General features: G+C 39.0%; 1 protein-coding gene across 3 annotated transcripts in view; it reads right to left on the bottom strand.

Annotated features, from left to right (window-relative positions):
- The window catches only part of PCLO (piccolo presynaptic cytomatrix protein), a 402891-nt gene extending 394449 nt beyond the window's left edge, over window positions 1–8442 (bottom strand). For all 3 annotated transcript variants that reach the window (XM_055712580.1, XM_055712581.1, XM_055712582.1), the window contains exon 1: window positions 8350–8442. The gene's annotated coding sequence lies outside the window, so the exon portion shown is untranslated. The remainder of the gene's footprint in view (window positions 1–8349) is intronic.
- Window positions 8443–12773: the final 4331 nt, after the last annotated feature.

A 12773-nucleotide genomic window follows, 5' to 3' on the forward strand; every position in this document is an offset into this window, starting at 1 on the left:
TTAAGATTTTAAAAACTCAAATACTCTAGTGGTGAGCTCCATAAAAGTATCTTACATTTTTATAGGATCCGCAATTCACAAATACACAAAATAATTCTATATTGCCTAATATACACACAGGTATTAATTTAGATAAGAAAACTGTATAAATTTGCTGGCACAAAGTCACTAGCTGTTTATCAGCTTATCAGCTAGTCAAAACTGCTAACTCATAGATACTTTCACTAAGTCCTGGTGAATTAGTGCAGATATGCCTTCATTCTGGATGCAAACTCTTGCTTTCCACTGTTATACATAGTGCTGTATCATATATCACAATGCATAAACTGATTGAATTACAAATTAAAATTAATGTGATGGTAAGAAAGATGTAGTTGGTTCCTTGCTCAATAAAGTTGTGTGTTTGTTTGTTTTTTTTTTTCTGAATTTCTCTACTGTAATGGTAAATGTCTACTTCTAAGCATAAGAAAGTTAACATTTACCATGTAGATTTTTTCCATTCCTAGGAGATTTTTAAGGACCCCTGAAAAGCAAGGAGATCTGGTTTATAAGGATTTTTGATTAATACTATTCAGCATAAAAGACAATAGCAAGGAGAAGGAAAAGTCATGAGCTGAACATGCTGATACACAAACTCTAATGAGCAGTAAGCAACGGAGACGTTAAGGGAGATGAGAACTCTTAGGTCACTGATGGATGGGCAATTGAAGGAACCACTCAAACATAATCTTGAAGAGGATCAACCAGCATTTTGTGATTTATAAGAATGAAGACAAAATTATCATGAGTGTGAAGAGAAAAAACAAAATTAACATGGAATATTGGAGGTGGACTGTGGCAACATACAAAACATTATGGGTCATTTAAGGGTCAACAGTAGGGAAAGATCAAGACTGAAGGGGAACAAAACCACAGGAAAACAAAAAGAAGGGGGAATAAAAATATGGCCAGCTGTTTGTTAGCAGGCTGCCAGTCAGTAATTCTGTCTAGCCAAACCCTATGCCTTATCACTGCAGTATGAGATATCATATTACTACACTATATTCCTAACTGTTTTTCTTTGTAAGTGCAGTATTTTGTGTGTGAGACAATACCTACATCAAGATGAAGCTAACATTTCACTGTCAAGTAAAACAGAAGGTCTCAAGATTGGATAGATCTAGGACACCTATGAGAGACTTGTGAGGGTGTTTGTGTGATATGCTAGAAATCTTTAAACCCTATTATCTGGCAAGTAAGAGCAGGATCAAGCTTTTTATTCATGTTTATATGAGCACTGGTTGGATGTATATAGCACGTATGCAGGCACTATCTGTCTGTGTTCATTTGTTGACTGTGTCTATAGTAAGTAGTAATTGTGAGCATGTGGGTACTGATGGCATGTGCTTGGCCTCACTACTGGGTGGACTTCAGACAGGGAACCACAATAGCTTTAGCTCTGATGGATTGGGAGGAAAACTCCCTTGGGTCCTGAAGTCCACTTCTCCTAACAATTTCTGCTCTCTACAAATAAGCATTCAGATTATCAGAGTCATTACCAGCATTTTTCCACTAAGCAATTAGATTCTAGGGTAGGATTAACTAAATTAGGATACCCACACTGAAGTACCTACAGACAGACTCTACACGGGAGCTAAGTGTTCAGACTCCCATTGTAGTTGGAGAAGAGCCAGTCCCTAAAACAAAAAGGAGGAACCAGGTGAACAACAGATGGGATTCAGTTGCATGAACATGTTATATGCTAGACTTCAGCAGCCAATGCAAAGAGATGGAGAACTTTCATAAGATATGTAATTTGTTTTATAAATTCTCAGACATATCTGCCAGCCCTACCGTAATCAGATTAAATAATATTGCACTCCTACCTGTTGGCACATGACTCAAGGGAGTATCGTATACCTCAGAAAGTTAACCAGCTTGGTGTAAGCTTCCATCAACTAAATGGGAAACCAGACAGCCAGCTTGTTTAAAATTTAGATGTACCCATGCCCTCAGCTGAATCTTATTTTAGGTATTTTCTTGAAAGGTAAAGTTTATAAGCTTTTCTGTCCCCTTATAGTACAAGCCCCTGGCTGATACATCCAGTTCGAGTAATACCTGCAGTTAAGATCAAGAACACATTCCAAACTTCACAGAGAAGTCTTTGTAACAGCTTGAGGCATGGAGAAAAAGGACTATGTGAACTGTTTCAAACACTACTTCTGAAAAATGATCAAGGCAGTCATGGGACAGGTGGCAAAAACATGTTTTTACAGATTTGTTGGAACATTTGCAGAATCACAGAACGACAGACTGGCTGAGGTTGGAAGGAATCTCTAGACCATCTTTTCCAACTCCCCTGCTGAAACAGGGCCACTGGGAACTGGTTGCCCAGGACCATGTCCACATGGCTTTTAAATACCTCCAAGGATGGAGACTCCACTGCTTTCCAGTAGTTCAGTGGAATACTTTTAAAAAAACCTTGATGTTTCACAGTAAAACAGCACCAAAGTCACAAGCATGTCTATGACCTAATTCAGCTACAGGGTTTCCCAAAGCAGTAAAAACGACAACAAAAATTCAGTCACTTCAGAGATTAGGTTACGGAACAGCAGCAAACGCACTATGAATAAAAATATCCAGCTCATTTCTCTTACTAGCCTGACTGATACTTTAACTAAAAATGTAACTAACTCATAAGAGTTTTAAATTACTACTATAAACTAATCCCATTTATAGTAGTAATTTAAAACCTCAGCCATTTGGGCTTACCTGTTTTTTTCTATTGCAACCATTGATTTTAGTCTCTCAGATTATCTCTCACCAGCTGAAACAGAATTTCCACTTTAACAGAACTCACTCATGTTATACAGAGATGCTTAGAGTTGTAGCAGATGCAGTGAAGTTTCTTAACAGTTCCTAAAGTCTTTTGGACTAATTCACACCAAAAAGTTCTGAGGATATGAAGGCAGATGAATCTCAAATTTCAGCTAAAACAAGCAAATATTCCCTCCCACACCCCCTTTCATCTCATCCCTCCTCCTCCTCCCCTGCCCTGGAGTATCTGCAAGTCATCATTCCACCTATCTGTAAGTCCCTTAACGCCCGTACTAGATTTAGAAAAATAAAAGTTAAAATAATCGGCTGTAACTCAGAAGCCACAGAAAGAAGATAATCAAAGAGAAGCAGGGAACTGCCACAGGTTCTAATGGGAGAGGTGGGGTAGAATCATAAAAACATTTAGGTTGGAAAAGACCTCTGAGATCATCAAGTCCAACCGTTAACCCAGCACTGCCAAGTCCATCACTAGTTCAGCACCCACAGGTCCACCAGGAAGCTTTGTAGCCACTCTGCCCCAAGCCTGCTGCATTGCATGGGGCTGTTGTGACACAGATGCAAGACCCAGCACTTCTCCTTGTTGAACCTCTTACAAATGGCCTCAGGCCTTCAGTCCAGCCTGTCCAGTTCCCTCTGCAAAGCCTTCTGCCCTCAGGCAGAGCAGCGCTCCACCCCAACTTGGTGTCATCTGCAAACTTGTTGAGGGTGCACTCATTCCCCTCATCTAGACTGTTGGTCAAAATATTAAACAGGACTGGACCCATCCCTGAGCCCTGGGGAACACCCTGTGTGCCCAGTGCCAGCAGAATGTTACACCATTCCCCACCACTCTTTGGGCCCGGCCACCCAGCCACCTTCTAACCCAGTGCAAAGCGCCCCTGGCCAGACATGAGCAGCTGGTGTCTCCAGGAGATGCAGTAGTGAAAAGGCTTTACTTAGGTCCAGGTGGACACTATCCATGGCCTTCCCCTCATCCACTAGGCAGGTCACCTTGTCCTAGAAGGAGATGTGGCTCGTCACGCAGGACCTGCCTCTCATAACCCCACGATGGCTGGGCCTGATCCCCCAGTTGTCTTGCACACGCCACATGATAGTGCTCAGGATGATCTGCTCCATCACCTTCCCTGGAACTGAGGTCAGGCTGACAGGCCTGTAGTTCCCCAGATCCTCCTTCAAGCCCTTCTTGTAGCTGGGCACCATGCTGGATGACCCCCCCTCTGCTGGGGCCTCCCTGGTGAGCTGGGACTATTAATAAATGATGGACAGTGGTTCGGCGAGCTTCCCCACCAGCTCCCTCAGTACACTCAGTGGATTCCTTCCAACCCCATAGACTCATGTGTGTCTAAGTGGAGCAGCAGGTCACTGACCATTTCCTCCTGGACTGTGGGGGATTCATTCTGCTCCTCATCCCCGTCTTCCAGCTCAGGGGGCTGAGTACCTTGAGGGGAGCTGGTCTTACTATGAAAGGCTGAAGCAAAGAAAGCCTTAAGTACCTCAGCCTTTTCCTTATGCTCTGTGGCAAAGTTCCCCCCACCACAACCAATAAAGGATGAAGATTATCTTTGGTCCTCCTTTTCTTTCTAATGTAGTTGTAAAAAGATTATTTATTTTTTCTTTTACAGCAGTGGCCAGCCTGAGTTCTAAATGGGCTTTTGCCTCTCTAATCTTCACCCTGCATAACCTGGCAACATCCTCATAGTTCTCCAGAGTTGCCTGCCCCTTCTTCCAAAGGTGGTAAACTCTCCTTTTTCCTTGAGTTCCAGCCAAAGCTCTCTGTTCAGCCAGGCTGGTCTTCTCCCCTGCCAGCTCATCTTTTGGCACACGGGGACAGCCTGCTCCTGTGCCTTTAAGACTGTCTTCTTGAATAATGTCCAGCCTTTCTGGACCCTTCGGCCCTTCAGGGCTGCCTCCCAAGGGACTCTGTCAACCAGGCTCTTAAAGAGGCCAAACTGAGCCCTCCAGAAATCCAAAGCAGCAGTTCTGCTGATCCCCCTCCTTACTTCTCTGAGAATCAAAAACTCTTAATATCTAATGATTGCTATGCCCAAGATATCCTCTGACCACCACATCACCCAGCAGTCCTTTCCTGTCTGTAAACAGTAGGTTCAGTGGGGCATCTCCCCAGGTTGGCTCAATGACCACCTGTGTCAGGAAGTTATCTTCCACACACTCCAGTAATCTCCTAGACTGTTTCCTCTCTGCTGCGTAGTACTTCAAGTGGACATCCAGTAGGCTGAAGTCCCCCACAAGAACAAGGGCTAGTGATCTTGAGATTTCTCCCAGATGCTTGTAGAATGTCTCAGCTGTATTTTCATCCTGGTTGGGTGGTCTGTAACACACTTCCACCAGGATATCCACATTGTCAGTCCTCCCCCTGACTCTTACCCATAAACACTCAACCCTACTGTCACCACCATTTAGCTCTAGGCAGTCAAAACACTCCCTGACATACAGAGATACCCCACTGCCTCTCCTTCCTTGCCTGTCCCTTCTGAGAAGTTTGTAGCCATCCACTGCAGCAGTCATGTGAGTTATCCCATGTTTCCATGACGGTGATTATGTCATAGTCTTCCTGCTGCATGATGGCTTCCAGCTCCTCCTATTCGTTGCCTATGCTTCAGGCATTGGCACAGATGCATTTAACCTGTTCCATCAATTTTGCTTCCAACCCTGGAATGCTGCTTTGAGACTCATCTCTACCGAGCTTGGTTTTATTCCCTTCCCCTTCAAATCTAGTTTAAAGCTCTCTTGATGAGCCCTTCTAACTCCCAATCTAGGATCCTTTTCCCACTTTGACACAGGTGAACCCCATCTGTTGCCAGCAGGCCTGCTGCCAGGATCAAAAAACCTGAAATGTAGCCATTGGCAGCTGGTCTGGAGCCCGGTATCGATCTGTGTGACCTTCCGATTACTCACTCCATCATTCCCTGCAACTGGCAAGATAGAAGAAAACACTACTTATGCTCCTGGTCCCTCAATCAGTTGCCCCAGGGCCCTGAGGTCTCTCTTGATTGCCCTCAGATCTCTTGTCGCTTGGACTTCATCATTGCCCACTTGGGTAGTAATCAGAGTCGCTGATGACAGCCACCTTTCTTTTCTTCCTAGCAGAGCTGGTCATGATGCATTGACTTTACTGAGCTCTCAACTTGCCCATTATCACAGTATCTTTAATAGTCTTATGATTGTAGAGAAGACTAAAACATTTTACTATAAAAATAATGGATTTATGCAAAGATTTAGAGAAAATACGCACCTACAGAGTCTATGCTAGTTAAACAGATATTCTTTCCTTTCTTTCAATTTCTTCCTGTTGACCTAGAAAAGTTAATTTTAAATCTGAGATTCATCTTTGTAAAATATGGCCTAGATGCTTTTTACGCCTTCCAGTAGGATACTTTCTGAGTTTGTCTGCAGCAAAAACATAACAGAAGAAGAGTCCTATAAATTTAATTATTTTTCTCTGTGTTAAAGTGGTGTCTACCAGTTTCATTTACATACCAAGATTTCATAGACAAATACTAGTACAGCCGTGTTTGCTATAAACTATGCACCCCAGACCTAAAAAATTATAAAATAAAATAAGATTAAGAAAATCTACAACACAGGCAAGATATCACATTCATTAAAGATATCTCCTTCCAGAAACAACTCCAGAGCAGCAAATCAAAACTCTTCAGAGACCAAGCTTTAACAACTGCCAGTAGTCTCGGGTTTAAACTTGAAGCTATTTCTTTATCTTCTTAGCTTTCCATGATCCTGACTTAGTACTACCTTAAGGACTAGCTCATTATTTTTTTTTATTTTTATTATTATTTTATTCAAATCCCTTTCCAGCTAAGTCCCTCCCTAGCTCCTCAGCATAAGTTCCTCACTCAGCTTTGGTAAAGCTATGGATGTGCTGAATTACTCAGCTGATGAAAGTGTTTTCTTTGTTACCATGGGGATCACAGAAATACAAAAGGATGACTGTCTTGCCTTATTTGTTGCATTTTTGCCCTATATTGACTAGGAAATCAGCTGAGCAGTTCTCTATTTTCATTCTCAAATTTCCTATAGGCACCAAGGAAAACCATAGGAAGCTTGAGCAGAGAAAAAGGCAGGGGGGAGATTTGTACACAAAAACCCAATAACTGAAAATTAGCATTCTTGGATGAAACATTCTAGGCATAAGCATAACATTTCCCTTACGTGGTCAACAGGCATGTACATAACAGAGTTTCAAATGCCAGTTCAATTCCGAATTCCTACTCTTGTCACCCAGCTTCTGCGGATTTCTATTTAAGAACTGTTATTTTATATTTATGTTTAAGATAATTTTCTTTAAATTAATTGTAAGTAATCTAAGGCTTGGTGCCTTTAATAAATTTTGTTCAAAACCGGATTTGTGGTACAAATTTACTACTGAATTTATACAATAAATGGCAAATAAAATACTTCTTCACCAGATGTTTTCAAGATCCTAGAAATTTCTAGAATTAGTACATAACTTCAGTAACGAGGGTCACAATACATCCCAAAAGATTAAAATCACTTACTTGACATTATTTTTAAGACAATTTTTTCTAAGTACATGAAACTTTAGCAATGCAAAACAGTAGCATTTAGCAATATGACTAATTGGACAGTGTCCTTCTATGCACGTTTACAGAAATATTATACAACAGTTAAGACTGTAATTCGAGGGTTGAAGTACTTATTTTTCTTCAGGTTTTATTCCTGTCCTTGCTTGTCCTGTAATTGTCCCTTCTTTCTCTTTCGCTTTTCTCAAGTAAAAATTTGAAAGACATTTATTTTGCCATTCATGAACACCTCTGAGAAACACCACTCTCTCCATAGTGTGGTTATGATTTAACTGTGTATAGCTAGTGTTCATGATGTTTAAAACCCCTCACAGAGCTGCTGATCCCACTGCCAGAGAACACAGCCAGAAAAAGGTAACCCACACAAGAAACAGAACATCTAGCATAACCCTAAAAAATAAGTATACATTTTGAAAATACTAAGAAAGTAATCCAGCTGATAATATCTCCCATTGGGACAAGCATAAAAATCCATACAAGCAGTGTTTAATTATAACTTATTATCTACTATTAACCTATTTTATGGAACAATGAATTATAATGAAAGATTATGTTATATAACACTACGATGTCTTTAATGTATTATATGCTTCTATGAAGATAAAATGTATTGTGTTGCTTATCTGTTTTCTAGCATATGATTTCTATGTACCCATACAGACTTGATTTTTTTCAAGGAATAAGCAACTCCTAATCATTCACTGACTTTTACCTCTTTGCCAGAAGTGTCTTTCTTACCATAATGTAAATAAAGTTGGGATCAACAGTACTATTACTTAGGAGTTCCGCTAAGGAAATTTAAAAGAAAAGGTCAGTTAGTGGTTATTATGACTGTTCGCCTCCTGAGATTCTTATTCTTTTTTTTTTTTTTCTTTAATTATACATGGCACTTACATTCACAATTCAATATGGAAAATGTGTAAAATTGTAACGAAAAAAAAGGATTGCTTACCTTAAACTTTAGCTTTCCTTGCAATCTTGATTTTTTTGTCTTCATATCTAGTGACTCCAGGTAGCAGTAGAATGGGAATTGCCTGTGTCCCTGTGAATGTCCAGAGCAAAGAGGTTAGTCTGTGATATATTGGTCTCTCTAATCTCTTCATATCCTCCCTGGTGCAACTGAGTATTTTGTGTAGCTCTTAATACTGAACACAGATTGCAGAATCAGTGATTCCAACGCAATGTAGCATGAGAGTAATTTGATTCCACATACTGTTTTATAATGCAACTACCTTATATAAGGTTTTGCCTGTTCAAGATATATTTTACAAAGGAAACCATTATTTTCAGGGCAGGAATATACCAGTGTTATACCTTTGATTGTGACCTTGACTATTTTATTATGTAATGTTTCAAAAAATCCTTTTTAATTTAGAAAACTACCAGTAATATAATTAATGCAGTTACAGGCAGCATGCGAGTAAAAAAGATTTAGACCATAGCTGGCCCTAATCCAAACCCCTTTTGCCACGTGCCCTACTTGCACACACACAAACCCTGTCCAGGACAGCTGCCAGTGCACACCTACCTTTCCTGTCCGAGCTGTTGTCTGATGCTCTCTTATAACCGATAACCACCGTTCCTCAGGAAAGCAAAGGGAATGAGCTACAGGAGGAGGTGGGATTTCTTATTTAGTGAGCAACAGATTTGCGTGGCCTGTTTTTATTAGTGTCATATACACAAAAATTTCTAATGATTTAAAAGTCTAAATGTTTAACAAGCAACTAGCAAAATATGTTTGTTTTCTTCACAATAAATTCCCCAAATTATTTGTCAACTAATGCACTTTCAAATTCATTGAAGGGGGAAAGCTTTTTAATATTCACTGTCTAGTATTTTTTACCTGCTTTGTTATTTTCCCCTTCAATTCTCAGTTAGTAGAATTGAAAAGAACAAACCCAAACCATAGCTGGAGTAAGCTGACCTAGCATGATTACTTCCGATAGACCAAAGCAGATTACATCACATGAGGATTATAGACTAAGATTACTGCGCTGATTGTGCGAATGCCTATGAGGAGTTCAGATTATTCTGCATTTCTTTTATTTCCTGTAACTTTACCATTTGGGTGGGCTCATTCAGTGTTTTCACATGTATAACTTGGTCTGTGCATTTGTTATGTCACGCTTCAAGTGGAATGAAATGTAGCGTGACAGTTGTTTTTTTGTTTCTACCAATTGCCCTCATACAAATCCATGAAAGGCATTACACATTCTAGGGGGGTCTTAAGAAGCTCCTGTAGACTGAAAATCATAAAGTGCTGGAATGACAGTCCCCAAGCTGGGATTCAAAGGAGTTGGCTTCTGTTTCCACTGTGACACAAAACTGCCTGCATGAACAGTACCTAATCCTTTAGAGACAGATATCCTACTGCTGAAATACCTGTAAAGTCTGACCCTGGTTTAGATTATACTCAGATATACCCATATATATGTACACCTGTAGAGAACAAACACTCACACCACACGTGTGCAAGCAAATTAACATGTAAAAGCATTTAAATATTGTGAAAATTCCTATAAAAAGTGGTAGCATTTTCCCTGATTATATAATCACACGGCTGAAGCTTATCTTAAGACTACTGCAATATACTTACTTTTGGTTTGCTTTGACTCCGATTGTGACCTTTCAATGTATTCCACAACCACATGCAAAACAGATAATGCTAAGGCTCGTGCACGTTGGGCAAGGGAGGTGTCCCTGCTCTTTGAAAACATCTCTTCCAAATCACTCACACTACACTCTTTAGCAACGTTGTGTTTTAACACAGTTCAGCAGGTGAGTAATAGTTCGAAGAAAGTTTCTGATAGACCGTCATTATACAAGCCAGATGACTGATGAGGGTTCTCCATTGACTGAAGCTATCAGCTTTAGACTGGAAAGCTGAAACTTTAGGTGATGTGTTTTTGCCTCTGCATAAAACACATATAAAGTCTGTTTTGCAGGCCTCTGAGTAACAGAGGCTATTATTTATTTTAGTTGTATGCATAAAAACAAAACAAGTACCTGTTTCCACTAATGAGTATCTCCTGAACAATGTACCTTTTCCATGACGTTCCAATTATTTTACCAAAACTAAAAATAACTTTTACAAAATATCAATATTCATTTATAATCTCTTCCAAAGATATCTCAGCTAAGAATGTAGCTGTAACATTTAAAGTGTGGTATCTCCTTGCCAACATATGAAGTGATAAAATTGGCTGAAATGTTTCAGAATTTCAATGATCAGAACATGTGAAATGAAATTTCACACTTCAACCACTTTAATATTTTTAAGTGTTATATATTTTTAATCTAAATACCAATTTTCCAATTTTATTCTTTATTCAGCAAGACTTAATCACAAACATCCATTGAAGCTAGAAAACAGTGAATGAATAGATTATCCTATTGAAGTTAGTGGTTTTTTTGTCATTAACTTGTGCACATCCAGCATTTTTTCCATTGCTGCCTCCAATTCATTTATTCTTCCTTCTGCTTATTTAGGGTAGGAAGTATGTAATCTATGTAAGCATAGTATACAAGTGATTAGTCTAAATTCTGAAGACATTTGGAAGGGGAAAAAAAAAAGACAGTAGCTTATACTTTTCTAATTTGTTTGTTCTATATTTCAAGCATTCATTCAGCCTATAGACATGACTTTGATAAACAATTCAGAATTATAAAGAGATTAATATTAATTTTTAATCACCCATCTGTAGTTTTATTCTTATAGTATGCCTCAATACTTGAACTTAAAAATCAGAAAAATGCCAACCAGCATCTCTGCATATTTGAATGGTGCGCTTACTTGCATATCCTGCATCACCAAATGGTTCCTAATTAACTGTAAAAATAGAAAACACAGCCATTACATGTACTAGCAAAATAAGGCTGATTAAATGCATTCATCTCTCAAGCATCAAACAGTTAATTGGATTGACATCTTCCCAAAAGAGGTGCACCAGCAAGTGGCTTTTGAACATGACAGAAGCCTACAACTGCAGATCATTGATCAGTGGCAAGATCCCACTGGCTCTCTTTAGCCCTGGGTTGAGTTACACCTAATGAAAATGATCATGACTTGTGAGCCCTGGTATCCAGCCCAGAACCTATGGACTTTCCCCATGGACTCAGTTTATGGAAAGAGTTATAATTTATACATTGGTAAATCATCAGATAATTCTGGTACAGAAGAAACTATTATTTTTTTCCTCAGAGACACACAGTGATCTGTTCAGCAGCCTTATAGCCTCAGCTCTAAAGGAAATCAGACAATTTGCAGGAAGCAGTTATGAGGTAACTTCCACCATAGATTACACATTGATGCCAATGGGACTACACCAGAAGAAATGAAGCACGAATTGTGAAGTACATTTATGCTCAGCCACAATCCTGTTTTCTCCCCTCAAGCTTGAAGGTGGAACTTTGCTTTTTATATCTATTATAAATCATGTTTCTTTCCATTGCCTGCAAGCTTGCTAGGCATTTCCAGAGGCATAAACAGAATCAAACCAAGACAACTGCTTGTGCTGTTAGTACAAATGCTGTCCTTTTCTCCAAACATTTTAACTCTTCATTAACAAACTTTTTAAAAATTATCCCCTTCTTCCCAAAAGTAAGGCTATATTTATGATTTATTGTAATATAGCTTTAATTGAAGTTTTCCTGTAATGGAAAAACTTTTCTGAAAAGAGTTTATTTCCTTGCTCCTAATACTTGAAGCAAGTTCTTTTGCCACTGGCTGTCAAATTCACTTATCCCTTCTGTAAAAGTGTACAATGGATTAATTTCAGTCAGGATTGACTCAATTTCTTGCATGGCTTTCCAACTTCTACTATAATATCAGAAGCAAGAAATCAAAAGTTTTTGTTTGCCCTAAACTGGGGTAAAATACACTAGATATTCCTAGACATGATTCAGAGGTTCAGCTGGCAAGTTCTGGAGAAAATCTTGCTTTCTCCAGCTGTGGAAGTAGAATGTTCCCAAACTCAGTACTGTTAATTGTCTGGTAGTTATAAATGACAAGAAAAATAATTCCATTTCTAGGGCTGTGTGGTCATCTGTGAGAACAGTATGTTCAGTTCCTTAACAGTGATGAAAGAACTTAAATTTAAAAAAAAAAGTTCCTTAAGTTCTTTATAGCTTTACAGTTAAGAAAAGAGCATATATTTGATCAAGTCTGAAAAAATTCCATGTTCAGAAGCTTTTTTGTTTGCTTGTTTGTTTTTAAGTCCCTTTTTATATACATTTTGCCATGTTTTTCAGCCTTTCATCCAACTGAACTGTAATTACTAGAAATATTGGTTATACAACTTCATAAAAAGACATCTAATATACTCCTGTTTTTATAAGAACTTCAGCCTACTACAAAATGAACACTTTTACAGTGTA

The sequence above is a fragment of the Falco cherrug genome, chromosome 5, assembly GCF_023634085.1.
Source record: "Falco cherrug isolate bFalChe1 chromosome 5, bFalChe1.pri, whole genome shotgun sequence".
NCBI classification, from domain to species: domain Eukaryota; kingdom Metazoa; phylum Chordata; class Aves; order Falconiformes; family Falconidae; genus Falco; species Falco cherrug.